The 19484-nt window shown below is 37.9% G+C and overlaps 1 long non-coding RNA gene across 1 annotated transcript; it reads right to left on the reverse strand.

The window, feature by feature from the left end:
- Nucleotides 1-389: 389 nt before the first annotated feature.
- LOC150077371 (uncharacterized) lies at nucleotides 390-3362 on the reverse strand. Its single transcript, XR_016547731.1, has 3 exons — nucleotides 3305-3362; nucleotides 1373-1390; nucleotides 390-479 (listed from the first exon to the last, which is right to left on the reverse strand). It is a non-coding gene; the product is annotated as an uncharacterized LOC150077371 (long non-coding RNA).
- Nucleotides 3363-19484: the final 16122 nt, after the last annotated feature.

Below are 19484 nucleotides of genomic sequence, written 5' to 3' on the forward strand. Positions count from 1 at the left end.
AGGCAAGATATTTTAAAAGTGTCGAAAGTTTGTTTCCTTTAATTATAATCGGTGTAAATGAATTACTTTATTATTGTTGCATTCATATAAAGATGTGTTTATAATATATTAATAACCTGTTTGATTCATTAATATTTTATATTAACGTTGCATTCTTGTAATTTATAGAGAAAGAAAATTTTAAAACTGATTACTTTTTTGAGGTAATTTATTTGTTGGTAAGGAAATTATGCTTAAAGCTATTGTGGCCTATATGTAGAAGGAATATAATATGAAATATCAGACTGGATGTGACTAGTTTGATAACATTATTTTAGAAATTAATGAAGCACTTACCTTGAACACCAGTTCTCCTTGGCGAGCCTGAACGATGACATCACTTTCAAATGCAGCAACAGAATATTGAGGTTTCAGTCCAGGGAATCCAGCTTGAACATATCCGGAGTATCGATAAACGTATTGCCGATCATGTGCATAGCCTGAAGTGGAACGAACCCGATTCACGTATTATTTAAATCATAAATGCTATTATTAATTCATATTTGCACTTCTCAATAGATAATGAAAAATAATAATTACTCCGGTTATGATGTAAATGTAATTTTATTTTGCAAAACTGTACATCGTAACTTTTTTCATTCAGTGACCTAACAAGCCAATATATCTCATAACGTCCAGCTCAACCAATGCTGGTTCCCATTAGAAAAGTAACAAAAACATCGCTTTTTATAATCATTTTAATTGATGCTTAAAATTTTTGAAATTTTTGACGCACCAGTGAAGAAATCTGATCAAAAAAGTTTTGAAATGCTTGCAGTTTATAACAGGAAAATGATGTACGTGTAGTGCACGTACATCATTTTCCACTCACCGAACGAGCAACTAAGTTGACTACAAATGCATCCAAATTTGAAGCAAATATTATTATTATTTTTAAATTCAATTTTTAGCAAAAACCTGATCTTGGGGTGATATATGAAATCTACGGTGATTAACGCGAAAGTATTTTCCGAAATCACTCAAACTGAACATTAATCGAGGATAAATTCCAATAGAGACATCTTATATGTGAAAATATTACAGACTAAAACTTGATTGGATATGCAAACCCAAAACTGAAATTTTAAACAGTTTGCATTTCATTTTATAGAACTAAATTCTATAAATATACCTAAATTCTAAAACTATACCGTAGCTACACTAGTCAGCAAAAATAAAGAAATAAACTCATTATATAGTCAATAATTTTACCATACCAAAAGTATGTTTGTAACGACTTTACGCTTACAGTGATAAGTGTGGATCATTAGATTTAATTAAATAGAAACAACCTTACTGTAAAATATTATCTGCTAAAAAGAAAAATACTTACCAGTTCCAGAAGCGCCGGCTAAAAATAAAAGACAAAATCGTTAATTGTCTGGTATTTAACATACTAATTAAGTAATTTAAAATTCATCTACAATACTTGACAAATGATAAACGCCTATTACCAAATTTACATTAGAGATTCATTTTTAATGCGAATTTTACTAATAATGCTTGGTTCTTCGAGAAAACAATTACTTTTTTTCATGTTAAGGTGTCATACTTTATGAGTTCATTCTGCTAAATACAAGTAGAGTGGGAAACTCATACTAAAAGATTTTATGATTTTCGAAATGAACTAGGTTAGTATCTGTAGAGTCAGGTACATACTGTACAGTATTCATAATTTACTGGTAATATTTTCATATGAAATATAACATATCAGTTTATCAATCAAGTGTTAGGAAATCTGGATAAATGGCAGAATTAAAAAAAAAATCCAAATCACATAAACATTGTAGTTTCCTATAAGAAAAAAGCCACTTCAAAAGATTTAAATACGTTAATTGTGCAGAAAAATGTCAACAAATTCAACAATAAACTAAACAAGTTCGAAAATTTGGTTTTGCGCACGTCATTATTTGTTATAAAATCGTTATTTTGGACTTTTTGTACACATAATATTGGCTTGGTTAAGATAATCTTTCTAACACATTCTTGAGAACTGGAATTCAAATACTAACCTCTTATTAGAAATACCCGAGAATATCTGTATCATTTCAAAACCGCATAATTCTGCATATGAGCGCATTTTTTTCCTTTAGGATGGGTGAACGAAAAGTTAAATGCTTGTGTCAGATTTTGGAATTAGAAAGGTTAAGAACTGTTCTTGCCCCGTACTGATATCCGCGCATGGTTTGAATGTATTATAATACACACATAATTAATTAACTATTTAATTAAGAATCTTATTTTTATGTAATTTTTAAGCAAAATCGAGACTTAACGACCAATCGCTGTGTTTTCTCAAGTAGGCATATCTCAATTTGCATAAAAAGAAAAAAAAATGTTCAAACATCTGTTACTTCTTGTTAAAGTTTATTAAACTCCTAAGTCCTCGTAACTCTGAATAACTCACCAACCGATTTTCAGAAAATTATAAACCAAATTATAGACCAAAATTATAAAAAGCATTATTCTTAATCAATGAACCAGTCTGTTAGAGCGTGTACTGTGTCGTCATATACAAATCAAGAGCGATGTTCGTTAAAATATACTTTATGGACTTCAGAGTTCATGTATCTTTAATATGCGAATAATGAAGTCTATAGGGAAGATCCAAGGGAGTTAAAATTTGTTGCATTGCTACTTAATGCTCGAATTCTTGAACAATAGCAGTAACCAGAGCTTCACTTAAAAATAGGCAAACAAATCTTGAATTAATCATAAATCAGATCAAGCAAAGATGCACAGTACCATTTTTAGTAATAATTGGTACGCTAATGCGGGAAAATATTTTTATTTATTTATTTTTGAATGAAGCTAAATGGCCCAGTTATATATTTTTAATATTCATAGATACTCGCTGATATTCTGGGGTTAGTGTTCATTTTAAAATTGAGGCAACTGCAATAGCTCGCACAAGTACGTGGATTAGATTAGTGAGAGAGGATTCTCAAAAATGATCCTTAGTGGGTGAATGGCAGGTAGTAGGCCAAGAGATTGATGAATACTATTAAACAATAATTAAGGATCAGTACATTTAGGGAATTATACAGCTTAAGTTTGAATAGCCAAAACTAGTAGTCACAGACAAAACTTAAAGAGAATATATTTAAAGAGGACTGCGGTTCTAAACGTTCGAATCTCTACAATACTTTATATTTTGACCAAATATTTATAAAATCTACTTTAAGTTTTATTTAATCGAAAAATATTAAACACAAATTCAGAGGGAAATAATTAGAAATACATTCTCATGTTTAAAAGATCTTACCGGCTATTGCCGCTACACAAAGTAGGAAGACGAGCATCCTTGCTGCCGTGTCGGATTCACAACAGCTGACTTCTAAACGGATTCTCCAGGCTTATATAGTTGGTCATCTTCGTCGTGTTACGTCAGGCAAGTTCAAGAGGGTTGTCGAGGCCCCTCAGCATCGTTGAGCGGTCCTTGTGATTTATCAGTAATCAGATAGTTGTCGTTACCGTGTCATTAGCCGAAGGTATGTACGATTCCGCTGGTTTTCAGTAGCATTTAGCGCGTTGGTCAATTGAGGCTTATCCAAATTGTAAAAAGCTCCTCAACAGAGTTCAAAGATTAAGTCTGGTCAGAAGTGTTCTGGATGGGATTATCACCAAACATGCAAGAATCACGTAATAACGGGTATCGGAGAGTTCTATTTTAATACCTTATTTCTGTCTGCATCCTTGCGTGATTCTGGCTGTACTTGACTTTTGAACATTTCTAAGAAGGCTAAGACACGTTTAGAGCCTTCTATCGCTTCGTACACGATAATGTAAGAAGCGATAGACTTTATTCAAACCAATTTTATTTCAAGTTCGCATTTGATGCATTTGATTCGAATTCGAAGCAATTTTGTTTAAAGTGCGTATTTAATCATTGTAATGCATATAAAAAGAATGCTTTCAGTTTCATGAGTTTCAAGCACTCCCCTCATGGTTTTGAATACAAAATGTTCAAACATAAATATTTAAAAATATGGAAACTTTGCCGTTGAAAGAACCAAAATTTTTAATATTATTGTTTTAAGGTAAACTTGGTTCCTATTTATGCTTAATACTGAAAATATGAGTAAGAGGGTATTGAAGGACTTGTATTAGTACATTGCAAATGAAAAAGAATTCCACATGCTCTGCCAAACATGTAATCTTTCCACCTTCGAACCAACGATGACTCCATTTAGTACCTTAAAGTTTCTCTATTCTGACACACACAGGTTTGTGAGTGTTGTCTTGTAGATGAATACTGCTTTTGGGATTATATTTCCCATCACAAAAATCCTTCTGTTAGATCAGAGGTTTTCAACCGGGGTGCCTCGGCACCTTAGGATGCCGCATCAACAATTCAGGGGTGCCACGTCATTTGGATTTAAGTTACATAAACTGTTTATTATTATTATTTTTTTTAATTTATATGTTTATTTCATTATAAAAAGGTGTATAGTATCTTTTTAATTTTGTGGTGATCTATAATTCATGTTTACTTATACCCGCTATATAAAGAATTATTATATACTGTGTATATATAATTTGTATTAAGAAATGTAATTTTTATAATTATATTATTGTAATAACTATCATATAACACACATATATATATATATATATATATATATATATATATATATATGAAATATGAAAACGAAGAAGTGGAAAAAAAGGAAAAACAGGAAAAACAGTACGTGTTGAATGCGCAAAGCAGCAAAACAGGATACATGTATATAAATAAGTGTCATCGATGAAAGTAAAATAAAATAAAATAAAAATAAAAATAAATTAAAATAAAAATAAATATAGATGGAGAAGTTATTTAACACAAAATGCCGAGCCTAGTTGAAGAAAAAAAAGAAAAAAAGAATGTTAAGAACCTATAGAAAATTAAGTAGAATTAAATCTGAATTAATGCCGAATTAACAGGCCAATCATATGTACAAAAGCTGAAAGAAAAAGAGGGGAGGGTAATAGAGATAAAAATTATAAAATAAAAATTAAAATTATAAAATAAAAATTGAAATTATAAAATAAAAATTAAAGAATTAAAAATTAAAAATTGGTACATAGATCAGGTATTTCATCAGGGGGCTACACCTGATCATGTACCAAACACTGTGTTTCTATGCTGATGGAGAAGCTGTAGAAATGAAATGGATATAAAAAATGAAATAGATATAAAAAAAAATAAATTAAATGGATATAAAAATAATTTTTTAAAATTTTTTAAATTTTTAAAACTCCAGAAACATGAGTGAGGTAGCCCCAACGCAGTGTATTTAGATTAATAAATTGTGTAACGTAGTGTATTTAGAAATAAATTGAGTCGATAGTATGTAAGAACGCAAACGCAGTGTGTTTAGTAAATTAAGTGTGTAAGAACGCAAGTTTAAATCAAAAGTATGAAAGTTAAATAATAATGAATAACAAGATAACAAGATATATATATATATATATATATATATTTATTATTATTATTATTATTATATATAAAAATTTCTAAATTTCTAAATTATTATATATATATATATACACACAGAGAAAGAATTGGATCTAACAGGCAGAAAATTGAGTAGAGGTCCCGCAAAATAAATAAAATAAATGACTTAGGGGTGCCGTTATCAATAAAAGTTTGAAAACCGCGGTGGTAGATATTGAATTTAAAACGATGCCTTTATGAAAATTCACTCCGAGGTTTGTAATTATCGGATTTCATGTATAATATTTGCATAATTAAATAAATTATTAAAATTATGAATAGCAATATGAAAGGAACATGTAAAAGGTACGAATTTAAAAAATCCTTGATATTTAAATTAAAATTTTCAGTACGATTTCAGATTTATTTCATGTTTTAGCTCCTAGAGTTTGCAACAGTAAGTTCATATAAATAATGTAATTATCATTATTATTGTTACTCTTATATTATTTCTTCCTGATTGGGGGATTCCATTCCGTGATGGGTACTACTACCAAGTACATAGGATGGTTGTAATGTCTGGTGTTACTGTTGGTCGAGGAACTCTCTGATTATCCTACAGGTGTTCAGGATTGCGACTTTCTGGAGTTGCTTGTAGGTGTTCTCTGGAAGCCCTATTGATGCTAGGCTGTTATGTAGGGTCTTTAACACCTTAAAGGTGGTTGATACAATGATCGCGATGGTCGTTACTTGTTGCATATGCCACATTTCATTGGTTTATTGTCTTAGGTTCGTGTACTTCCTGATTTTTTCCTCGTGGGTTTTCTGGAGGTTGCCAGTGTTGTGCACCGCTATGTAAATTAGTTTTCTGTTTCTCGATGAGGTCTATCAGGTGGTTTCCTCCCATTCCGAGCTATTGTCAGTCTCTCCACGGCTGACCTCGGATGGTATTGGCGGTTCAATGTCATCATTGTCCTTGTCTTTATCATGATATCCTCCAGCATTGTTTTAGTCCAATCTATGATCCAGAAGGAGTATGTTAGCACTGGGACTGCGAGTTAGGCGAGTTGGATGCCCATGTCATCCCAAAATACAATACCAGGTCCAAAACCTCGTCTGCAGTTAACGGGATTGTTGAGCTTTCCCCTTTGACCTGGCAAACTGTAAATCAACAAGAGCGGATCTTTGTAAATTGGGGAAGCCATAGCATGAAGCAGTACCATTACCTTACTCCAAAATGAGAAAAACCATAGGATTTCAACCCTTTGCACACCCACAAGTGCATGTGCCCATATTAACTCAGCCTTTGGATCTGTTCACGTTCTTTCTATCTACAGTAAACCAGGACAGCCCATTTCACACTCTATTAATTTAATACAGACAGCTCTTGATGTTCTCCCAGAGGGTAAACTTCCCATTGCAATGGACGCAAATTGTCGCTCTCCAATGTGGCACGACACAACACCAGACTGTACAGGCACCAGAAATGGCGAAGAACTGGGGAACTTCATTATGTCATCCAATTCTTCAAATAGGCCTCTGGGGTTGGGTATACTCATACTATGATTTTTAGTGTTTCTCACCAACCATGGAATAAAACGAAAGACGAAAAACCCAAATTTTAAAATATTTAATATTTACAATAAATTATTTACAAACAAAATACCATATTACTGATAGTAATTTTAAAATAAGACAACTGTGATACACAGGATAATAATAAAATACCGAATTTAAAATGCAATAAAATATACTAGGTTAAAAGCGCTAAAATTCTAACTGAAGCTTTCAAAGGCTTCTGCCTTCTTTCTCAACAGTGTACTTCTATTCTGCGGTGCATCATTAAATACCAGCAGGTTCACGGTACGTCTCACGTGAACGTGTACTGTTCCTGTACTTTTAAAATTACTATCAGTAATATGGTATTTTGTTTGTAAATAATTTATTGTAAATATTAAATATTTTAAAATTTGGGTTTTTCGTCTTTCGTTTTATTCCATGGTTGGTGAGAAACACTAAAAATCATAGTATGAGTATACCCAACCCCAGAGGCCTATTTGAAGAACTGTTTAGATGCTATGGCCATACAGTTGTGCGGTGCATTAGAGAATACCAGAAACATAGTGCTAGAGAAGCTAAACATGAACAACATCTGAGGTTTGCCCACCGATGTAAGACGTATAACCTCACACCTCGTGGCTTTCAAGTTAAACCTCCTTTTGAAGACGAGCGGTTGTTTAATGTTTCTAAGTGGTACCAAAGAAAGATCATAAGCATTTGGATTGATAAGTTACATAAGAACTTGTACCACATTAGGAAAGATAAGTATAGGTGCTTAAACAAGATAAGTGAGAGATTAACCTCTGTACATTTGACATTAGTGATTAGTGTGGTATCGAACAAAGCAAAACGGATTTCTGACAGTTACAGACAAAGACAAATGAATAAGTTTGATAGGCTTAAAGAACAAACCATGTCCAGGAGTAATAGTGGTAATAGTACCAATAGTAACTTTATTGTTAATATCAGTAGTAAACAGTTGACTGATGATCAAATAGAAGTGTTAAATCCAGGACCTAAGTTTGCTACGATTCCGCCCAAAGTGCCCATAGCAGAAATAGCTATGGGCATTGAGAGAGCGGCTAGTAAGTTACCTGTGTGCATGGCCAATGAAATCCATGTGAAAACAGCAGCTATTTTAAGTCAAGCCAAGAAAGTTCCCTCGAATCTTAATACAAAGCAAAGATTAGCACTAGAAAGTCTTAAGTAGGACGATAATGTTGTGGTCCTACCAGCTGATAAAGGTAGAGCAACGGTGGTTTTGGATAAAGAGGCATATGTAAGCAAAGCATTAGATTTGTTAAATGATCGCACAACCTATATGATTATTCATAAGAATCCCCTGTCGAATCTGGAACGACAAGTTAATAAGATGGTGCAATGTTGGATGAAATCCAATAAGATTTTAAAGGAGCGGTATTGGGCATTACATGCCACAGGAAGCCAGATACCGAGATTTTACGGTTTGCCAAAAATACATAAAGTGGGTGTGCCACTCAGACCGATAGTCTCGTTTATTGGCAGCCCCACGTATGCATTATCTGGTTTCCTAGCCAAACTACTGTCACCATTAGTTGGACTCTCTGAACATAGTATCAGAGACAGTAAAGAATTTGTACAATTCATAAGAGGACAACGTATAGAAGAAAACGAGGTTATGATATCCTTTGATGTGACATCGTTGTTTACCTGCATCCCAATTGACCATGGGATACACTGTGCGTACATGGCTTTAGAAAGAGACACCACCTTGAACAATAGGACGCAACTAAACTTAGAGGACATATGTAAAGGAATAGAGTTATGTCTTTCGAGTACTACCATGGTGTTTAATAACACCATGTACAAGCAGGTTAACGGTGCAGCTATGGGCTCCCCCATCAGTGCCATCATAGCTAATTTAGCGATGGAAGAGCTCGAGTCCAGACTATTTAACACTACAGTTCTCCCTATGCGTCCGTGGAAAAGGTATGTTGATGATACGTTTTCAGTTATTCGGGAAGGGAGTGAGGATGATACGTTGAATTTTCTTAACAGCTTCTCCCCGTTCATACAATTCACCTCTGAGGTAGAGGAAGGAGGGGTTTTGCCGTTCCTGGATGTGCTGATTTGTAGAGAAGGCCAGCATTTGAAAACAAAAGTATTTAGAAAATCTATGTGCAGGGGCCAATACTCACACTACAACACAGCTCAGACTAACCATCACAGGAACAGTGTGGTAAGGGCATTAGTGGATAGGGCAAAATCTCATTGTAGTACCTCAGATGATAGAAACTTGGAGTATGAACGTGTTACGGCGGTTCTTTTGAAGTGTGGCTACCCCCGGAGGATCATAGAGAAATACATTAGTGGAGGGCCGAGTAGATGTGAGTCCTTCACGCCAATAGCCACCGCATACATTCCCTACTATCCGGGTTTATCCGAGCGTTTATCTCGCGTATTAAGGAATTACCAGACACGTTGTGTGCAGCTCCCAGGCAGGAAGCTGCACACAATCGTGTCACAGGTGAAGGATCCTGTCTTAAATGAAAATATAAGTGGGGTCGTATACAGTATTAAATGCCCGGAATGTGGGGAGTGTTATGTAGGAGAAACAAAACGGCGTCTCAAAGATCGTCTGGGGGAGCACACAAATGCGATAAGAAATGCAGACTATGGTAAATCCGCCATAGTTGAACATTTCTGGGAGAAGCAACATCAAATCTCCCCAGTTGAAGCGGTCATCACTGATCGGGCGCATAGATTTTGGGACCGCAAGTGGCTCAAGAGCTCGCGAATTAGTTCTACTGAGAAAAATATAAATAGAGATAGGGGCACACGCATTCATCCCCTCTTTGAGGCGGTAATCCTTGGAGGGGATGAACGTTTTTGCCTGAAACGCTCCCGAGCCACTTCCGGTTCTGACGGGAACAGTACACGTTCACGTGAGACGCACCGTGAACCTGCTGGTATTTAATGATGCACCGCAGAATAGAAGTACACTGTTGAGAAAGAAGGCAGAAGCCTTTGAAAGCTTCAGTTGGTATTTTAGCGCTTTTAACCTAGTATATTTTATTGCATTTTAAATTCGGTATTTTATTATTATCCTGTATATCACAGTTGTCTTATTTTAAAATTACTATCAGTAATATGGTATTTTGTTTGTAAATAATTTATTGTAAATATTAATATTTTAAAATTTGGGTTTTTCGTCTTTCGTTTTATTCCATGGTTGGTGAGAAACGCTAAAAATCATAGTACGTCATCCAATCTCTGGTTCTTAAACCATCCTGGGAACCTTCAAACCTTCAGCAGTACCCTCTGGGAGAGCACCATTAACGTGACATTAGCGTCGCCATCCATTTCCAGTATACTTACCAACTGGAAAGTTAATGATGCGTATACGACCTGTGACCACAGGGCGATCACTTTCTCCTTGTGTCGCACTGCTGATATTGTCCCCCCCCACCTAGTCCCCAAAATGTCATCAGCTATTGTACCATAAAATAGGATTGGAACTGCATTTACAAAGTTCTTGAAGGCTTGCTACCTGCCAATCCTTTCATCCTGACAGAAACCACTCCTGAGAATAATGCAGTAACGCTACCCAAAAGTATCTAGCAAGCTTGCTCTATTGCCATTCCAAAACATAGGCCTTTTCCCTTGGCAGAACCATGAATTGGACAGCCAGAGAAAATGAGTGCACCGTGCCCGCAAGGCCTTCCAGAGGATTCGTGCTTCACTTCCTCTCCCTGAAATTGACGCTTCAAGAGAAACCTACAGATTGCTCCGAAATGCGTACACAGATATTATCAGAAAATCCAAGAAAAGTCCAGGCATTAATTGCTCTCCTCAATGGGTAACGGCGATTCCTGGGGAGTGGTATACCGTATCGTGATCAAAAAACTCCCTAGAGGAGAAGTTCTGTGTTCAACATTGAAACCAGATGGTTTGGTCACCCTAACTTGGGAAGAATCTGTCAACAATATGTTGGACTTCATCTTTCCGATCGACAGCAACCCCATGACTGCTGATCAACCTAGTAATATCGTATTATTACCAGGAACGAGGAATGTATAACCGATCACACTGAACCGCCCTTTTTATTGGACGAACTTCACACTGCTCTGCACAAAAACAATGACAATAAAACTCCTGGAAATGATCTTCTTGAGGTGGACGTCTTAAAAAAGTTTGCTGAAAGATTTTCTCACTACATACTAGCTACCTTTAACAACTGTCTTGATTCTGTATACTTTCCCAAAATCTGGAAGTAGACTAATATAAAACTTGCCATCAAAGGTCTTGAAAAACCTCCAGAAATTCCAAACTGTTGTAGACCATTTGCCTTGCTTCCTGTCCTCTCCAAACTGCTTGAAAGGCTTCTACACACTCGGATGGAAACACACTACACAGAATCAAACCTAGTATCCTACCACTAATTCGGATTCAAACACGAAACTGGTACGGAGGATGCCCTTTAGTACCTCATCTCTCCGGAAAAAAGCAGTCCTGTGAAATACTCCTTGGCCGTGATAGTGGTGGCGTTTAGCTGGCGTTTTCGATCGCCTGTGGTGGCCAAGCATCCTCAAGAGGCTTATATATGCCGATACTCCTATCAACCTTTACAGATGTATTTCCTCATACCTCAACCAAGCAGAAGATCATGCTCACCTCCAAGTACTAGCAAGGCTAGTCACCGGTGGTTGTCCTCAGGGCTCGGTCCTTGGACATTTCTTCTGGTCCATTGTCTTGGATGAGTTCCTGGATATGGACGGTGAGCGTGCTGTGTCTCTGGTCTTTGCGAACAACCTAGTCTTGCTTATCCATGCTTGTTCTCGAGCCCAGTTGAAAGTCAACGCCAATCTTCCCCTCAGAAAGCTACAGTGCTGGGCCTCCACACACCGCCTCACTATTTCTAGTGAGCCGGTGTCAATTTTGCTCAAGGAATCGCTTGAACTAACCAGACCACAGACCATAAAAATTAATGGTGCACCTATAAAATTGTTCCCTGAAATAAAATACTTAGGCATCATCCTCGATATAAAGCTGACGTTTTACCCGTATCTCGTTCATGTCGTAACCAAAATTAGGAAATATACGGCACTGATTGCCAGAATTAGTAGGCCAAACTAGGGCCTTAAACAAAGGACACTTGCACTAATATATGAAACCATCTTCTTGCTAATTGTCTGCTAAGGTGCGGCAGTCTCGTGTACCAGAGCCAACATCCAGCGAAATAAAGCTAAGTTGGATTCAATTCAGAGAGCTATACTCCTCACAGTTACTTGAGCCTGTCGCACTGTTAGTACGCCGACCCTTCAAGTCCTCGCTTGATATCTACCCATGTATCTTTAGGTGATCAAGAGAGGCCTATTTCAAAGACTAAAGAGAGGTATTCCCTCTGAGATCTTTGACATCCATCTTGATCTGGCCAACGATCCCAAAAATAGGGAAAACGTATTGCATACAAACTTGTTCAAATTTGACAAGAGAACAACACCAGCAAAGGAGCTATTACCAAACTTTTCTTACCTTCTGTCTCCCAAACATACCCAAAGTCTCCCTAGTTTTCACCGGGCCTCCAAATAACATTTTACTTGCTGGAACTGGATCCGTACCCTTCAGGAAAAACTTAACAGATCTGGACATAGAAAAAACCCACTTTGCATATGCGGAAAACCTGAAAGCTGGGAGCATGTAATGTACTACTGTCCTTATTATGAGGATTACAGGGCAAGACTGTTCACAAAAACACACGTAAACCTACACCATCAGAAACATCTATTTCTGCAAGGTTAGCATTAGTAAAGGCACATGATGCAAATGTGAGATACCACTGCTGGCGCCTTCCACAAAACACTCTGCTACTATGCCACTATGGAAGCAGTTTCAGGAGAGAGAAATCATTAAAAGAACAGTTAGAGAAGGTCGCCAGAGGGATACGTCAATCAGAACAGTCAACTATCTGGCTGTAACAACAAGACGGAACCCTGTGATATCCCATCAGTTGTCTCTTTGGGTGTTCCAGCAAATCTTTGCTGGAACATACAGGACTATCTGCACAAGAGAAGTGTTGCAGTCAGAAATGCTTATCGACAAGTCTCCAGAAATATCTACAGAGGCTGCCCCCAGGGCTCTGTCCTTGGTCCTTTCCTATGGAATGTGGTCATGGACGAGTTCCTGAATCTAGACCTGGGGATGTTTCCACCCAAGCCTTCGCAGACGACTTGATACTGACAGTCACTGGAAACTTCAGAGTTTCCCTTGAAACAACAGCCAACGGAGCTCTTAAAAATCTACAAGAATGGGGCAGCCTCCATAAACTCCATATATCCCCCGAGAAAACTACTTCAATTCTACTCAGAGAAACCCTTCAAATAAGCAGGCCGCCGCAGATTAAAATTGCTGGTAGAACCATCAAACTGGCAACTGAGATGAAGTACCTTGGGGTAATTCTCGACCCCAAGCTCAAGTTTTACCTGCATCTAGACTACCTTCATCGCAAAGTCAGTAGCTACACCGCAATGGTAGAGAGGATCAGCAGTTCTGACTGGGGCCTAAATCGCCGCTCAATGCAAATGCTATACAAAGCTGTATTTATTCCCACTATAATCTACTGTGCAGGTGTCTGGTATCATCGTGCACTCATTGTTCGTAACCAAAGGAAGCTCACCTCAATTCAGCGTAATATCCTTCTCACTATCACCCGTGCATGCTGCACAGTAAGCAACCCAGCGCTCCAAGTCTTGGCAGGAGTTCCCCCTCTGGACCTGCAGATAATTCGCAAAGGCGTGCACTATCGGCTCGCAAAGGGATTCCCTACCACCATCCTGGATTTCCCTACAAACACGGCAAGCACCATCAAAGAAGTAAAAAAGCGCCTTGCATTCTACCCTCTTAATTCTTGGCAAAACAGATGGCAAAACCAACCCCAAAGGCTCCATCACTAACAAATTCTTACCTCAAATAGCCCAGATCTACCCTAAAGCTCCAGCATGGTACACCATGGGTTTATATACCACTTTCCTGATTACAGGCCATGGATCCATAAATCATAAACTTGCCTCTATGAACATCGTGGATGACTCTCGCTGTCTTTGTGATGAAAGCGAAGACTGGGATCACCTATTCTATGTTTGCCCGCTCTACGAGGACCTGAGAACGTTGCTCATATCAAAAATACATACCTTGCTTCGAGGGAAATGAACATTTTCTGATCAATGAGGAACACCAGTACCACGCTTTCTCTGCCTTCGCTCATGATCTCTTCACCAAAAGGAGATCACTGGTGCAACGTACTGGAACTAATGCACTTTTCTCATATACTGAACATCTCCACCTCGAATTCGGGCAGATTCGACTATGAACAGCTTCACCTAGATTGTGACCACTTCTAGCTACTGAACTTGACACTCAGGTCGCTTGAATTGTTTCATCTCTCTCTCTCTCTCTCTCTCTCTCTCTCTCTCTCTCTCTCTCTCTCTCTCTCTCTTTCTCTCTTGATACGGGACTGACTTCCCACCCTCTCGAGGTCCCTCTTCTTCCACGTTCCGCTTAGGTGGGAGAATTCCCACCCAACCTGCAGAGGATGCCTTCCCTTACATTCTCCGTCGCTCTGTCTATTCCTCCTTTCCTTTACCCTCTCCGGTACATCCCGTACTCTATATTTCTTTTGCTTGGTTTCTTTCCAGGAAGCTCAGACGACCTGGAGGAGACTAGCCAGAGAATTACGGACAGCCTGGCTACCTCCTAGTGGTGTGTGCGGACAACGTGGGGTACCACTAGGGTGCCTGAGGCCAAAAGCCAGGACACCCAACAGAACCCAGCACAATACTTCATTTACAACACAAAATTTTTTTCTGGCTTTCACAGTGATACTGTTTGTCTCCACAGAGTTTATATGGCGCAGATGTGGGAAACCACCGGAGGCACCTTTCCCCCAACGCTATACACACTACTTCTCTTCGGGTTGTCTGCGCTGGTACCACAGAGGTATCGTCACCGTCCTCCCCACACTGGTGGAAAAGGCCCGCTTTCGAATCTTGTCGATGACGCGAGGAACATTTGTGGGCATATTTCACTCCGTGGCTGAATTAGCCAGTCTCAGGCGAAGACAACAAGGTATTAGGTATTTTTCCCCAGAAACTGGGTTTTTTTCGTCCAGCAAAACAGGCAAGTCGACTAGAGAACACGCAATTTACAGACAAAATACATATATAGGTATATATTAGAAATAATGTGTGGCCCCAATATAATTGAGATTTTTTTTTTTGTCTCTTCAGGTTTCTGCGGCTATAGATGAAAACACTTCCAACCGGGCTGCGTTAAGATTCTTCAATTCAAGTGGACTCTAAACAAGGAAGCCAATAGTTTGTATCCCATTTTAACCTCAAACCATAGTAGAGCTGGTCAAAACTGGTGCCATGAACATGTGACTTACAGCCCTGACAAATGACGTATAGTTCTCTCATAAGTCCCGGTTTAGCTTACAAACAGATTCATCAGAGACAGAGGAATGCAGTACCATCCCTCCAGCATCACAAAAAGGAAAACTTACGGTGGAGGCGAAATAATGATCAAGGGCCGCAACTCTCTTCATGTTTTTGATAGGGGTACCTTAACTGCGTAGAGGTGTCGTGAACAGACCTTCGAACCCTATGTGCAACTTTTCAGGGGTGCGGTTGGCCCAGATTTTCTTTTGATGCAAGAAACGGCCACTGCACATAGAGCTCCAGTTGTGGAGGAATCTTGAAACAGAAGATATCCAATGGCTGTCTTGGCCAGCACGATAACTAAACTGAAATCTAATCGAACATGTCTGGGACGTCGCATTGCACGCCGATAGCCAATTTCTCGGTCACTGGGTGAACTATGGTCTGCGCTGGTGGGATTTGTTCACACGAAATATTATAGATACCCTTATATCGAGCATGGTTCGCCGTTCTCAGGCCTGTTTAGTGGGTTGGATGATAAGCCATACTGATATCATGTGTCCTTATTTTCGAGCATCTTGTATAGGCTTCTGTAATGTGACCTTTTTGGCAATTGTTATACAACCCCTATAAATGTCCCTTATAGCTGTCCGAAGTTTCTCGCTGTCTCCTGATTTCATTGGTATTCTATCGTACACCACTACCACCATATTGAATATAGTCCGCTTCATCGCAAGCTGCATTAATTATACCACGTTTTCTACGTGTTCTGTTAATTTTGTCGAGCAGCGTAGTAGTCCTTCAAAATTACGAACAGAAATGCGTGACAAAATGAAATGTATAAGAAATGTAATGACAGAGTGGCTATTAAGAGTATGGTTCATATGCTTTATAACATAATTTTCGAAATGTTTTTCAAAATACTTGGCGTTAATTATTCAGTTTGGATTAGGACTTCAGTCAGAAAGTCACCTGATTATTAAAATGAGATATGAATAGAGTTTGTGTGTGTGTGTGTGTGTGTGTGTGTGTGTGTGTGTGTGTGTGTGTGTGTGTGTGTGTGTGTGTAATTTGATTGTACAACGTAAAGATTCAGTTGCCTCAGAGCAACAATAAGAAAGATAAATTTAGGATATAAATTTCTGAACAGAATCAGAGAAAAGTTACACCTTTTGGAAGAGGGAAAAATATCGGTACTCGTCCTCACAAAACGTGATACTTGAAACTAGTGTAGTTGCTGCATGCTTTTGGAATAGGACTGAAAACGAAATACAACTCCTATATTCCCAATATCACTGTTTCAATTTATCAAAAAACCATGCAAGGCGAATTTTTTCATCGAATTTAAATGGTTATTACAAATTTTCTCCAATTAATAAGAATGATTGATTTCTTCAGCCGTTGACCGTTACTCGTGCTATCAGTTTCTTACATTTTTGAAATCGTCAGCATAAAGAAAGCATTTCAAATGCCATTCATAAAAAAAAATAAATAAATAAACAGTAGTGCTCCAAGGCCAGAGCTATGTAGTATACTCAATGATAGAGTATATGCCTTGGAATATTGACCCTTAACAGCTATACACTGATCTCTGTATCGAAGGTATTTGTAGAATCAAACAAGCAGATTTTAGCACGTTGTAACAGGACAGTGTGTAAACAAACAAATCGTGCTTGATGATTCTAAAGCCTCGGGAAATTCGATTATGGTCTGTCTCCTTGTAGCTCATTTATAATTTGGTAAGTATTCTCAGCAGAGAAATTAGTAGAGACAGATCTACCCATTGCCTTTTAATCGAAAACAAAGTAATATTTTAAATGATATAACACAGAGCTGTTTTGCATTTCTTTACCAAAGACCTCATAAACGTGTAAGTCGATCATTACTTCCATAACCAGTTAGGATCATTTGGCAATTTCCTGAATGAGAGTAAAAGATGAAGAATTCCTTCCTAGGAGGATTTTAGTTGCAGTTGGAATTCTAACCATTCTCTGAAAGACGCATTTAATGCTGGCTGTGGAGATGTTGAAAGCATTTCATCAATCATTACTGTAGTTACGCAGATCATTTCGGAAGTTTCCCCTATGTGATCTGTAATACATATAGTGTGCATAGTGTTGGGGGAAAGGCACCTCTGGTGGTTTCCCACATCTGCGCCATATGAACTCTGTGGAGACAAACAGTATCATTGTGAAAGCCAGAAAAATTTTTTGTGTTGTAAATGAAGTATTGTGCTGCGTTCTGTTGGGTGTCCTGGTTTTTGGCCGCAGCGCCCCTGGTGGGACTCTACGTTGCCCTCACACACCACTAGGAGGTAGCCAGGCTGCCCATAATTCTCTGACTAGTCTCCTCCAGGTCGCCTGAGCTTTCTGGAAAGAACAAGTAAAAAAAAAAAAAGGGGGGGGGATACAGGGAGTACAGGATGTACCGGAGAGAGTAAAGGAAAGGAGGTATAGACAGAGCGACGGAGGATGTAAGGGAAGGCATCCTCCGCAGGTTGGGTGGGAATTCTTTCACCTAAGCGGAAGTGGAAGAAGAAGGCCCTCGAAAGGGTGGGAAGACAGTCACGTATCAAGAGAGACACGGAAGAAACAATTCAAGCGACCTGAATGTCAAGTTTTGTAGCTAGAAGTGGTCACAATCTAGGTGAAGTTGTTCAATATATGAGAAAATAATCAATGTGCACCAGTTCCAGGACGTTGCACCAGTGATCTTCTAGTGAAGAGATCTGTAATATACTATGGACCTCAATAGTGAACAGAAACGGTATGCCACAACAACCTGCCTCCATTCCTCCCTGCTCAGTGTAACCGCCATCAACCTCGCCGCACTTCTCCCATTGGTCAAGCAGGCGATCAATCCATAGCGTAATCTTCGTGATCAAGCGATGTAATAATTCTCTGACAACAGTACTGATGGAATGTGATGTGGCTCTTTCATGACAGGAATGAAAAGTAATTATATTGGTGCAATATACATAGGCAAAGGGTGATAATCCTCCGAAATTCCAGTAATCCTCTTTTGGTAGTGCACCCAAAATTCCATATCGCACAGACCAAAATGAAACTTCAAGCCGGTAATAAGCGACTTTCTTTCAAATGTTATTACTTTGCAAGATCTGAAGGAAATTTTTATAAGCTGGACGTATATTTTCAGATGCCTACGTTCCTCAATTTGAGTGTCGTTTTGATGATACTTTATTAAAAGCTTAAAAGCGAAGAATGGTATAAAAAAAAAGAAAAGACTTTTTTAGAGTTTTCTTAAGCTGACTTAATGAATGGTCTAATTTTGGAATTTCATTTCAAATATGTCTTAGAGAAACCTTAGAGTTTAAATAAGAATCTTAAATTAGTTCAGAAAAATTTTGTTTGAATTTCTGAAGATGGGTGTTTATCAGCATTACTATTTGAGCGATTTTTTTTTTTTGTTGAAAAAAGTTCCCTTTTATAGCTTATGAATGTGATGTTTCTTGATGGTCCGTTTCATAGTGATATGATTTCAATTACCTTTGTTTCATGTTCCATGTTCGCAGTAATTGTAAGAAACTCAATGAAACTCTAACAACAGTCGTTGGACTTTCATTAAGTACATAAATTTTCTGAATTAAAGATTAATTCTTAGAAAACAAGTTTTCTCATTTTGTGACATTTAATGCGTCTGTATGCTTATTATTATTATTATTATTATTATTATTCTATTTTAATGAGGCTAACACATTCTAAAGAAAAAAGTCAAATTTAGGGAAAAATGATTTGGGATTATTCTTCCTTGCTGATATGCAAATTCTCCGTAGTAAAATCTTTGAGGAATTTTTAATTGTATTTTGAGTGTAAAAAGGTGTCTGCAACATGTAAAGTATTTTATTAAAGTTTTGCGGACTCCAGGGTTTCCCCTATCCGCCGATGTCTGCAACAGGCAGTTTGAAAATGCAGTTCCCATTTTGAAACCCTACATGTCAACGCAATTTAAGTCAAAGTTTGGGAGCGAGTCTAACGCGCCACGCCTTACATTTTCTAATACCACAAGCATTTCCTGTACTTGCCAATTATAGC

This window comes from Mastigoproctus giganteus, chromosome 12 (genome assembly GCF_048544385.1).
Source record: "Mastigoproctus giganteus isolate SK-2022 chromosome 12, ASM4854438v1, whole genome shotgun sequence".
NCBI lineage: Eukaryota > Metazoa > Arthropoda > Arachnida > Uropygi > Thelyphonidae > Mastigoproctus > Mastigoproctus giganteus.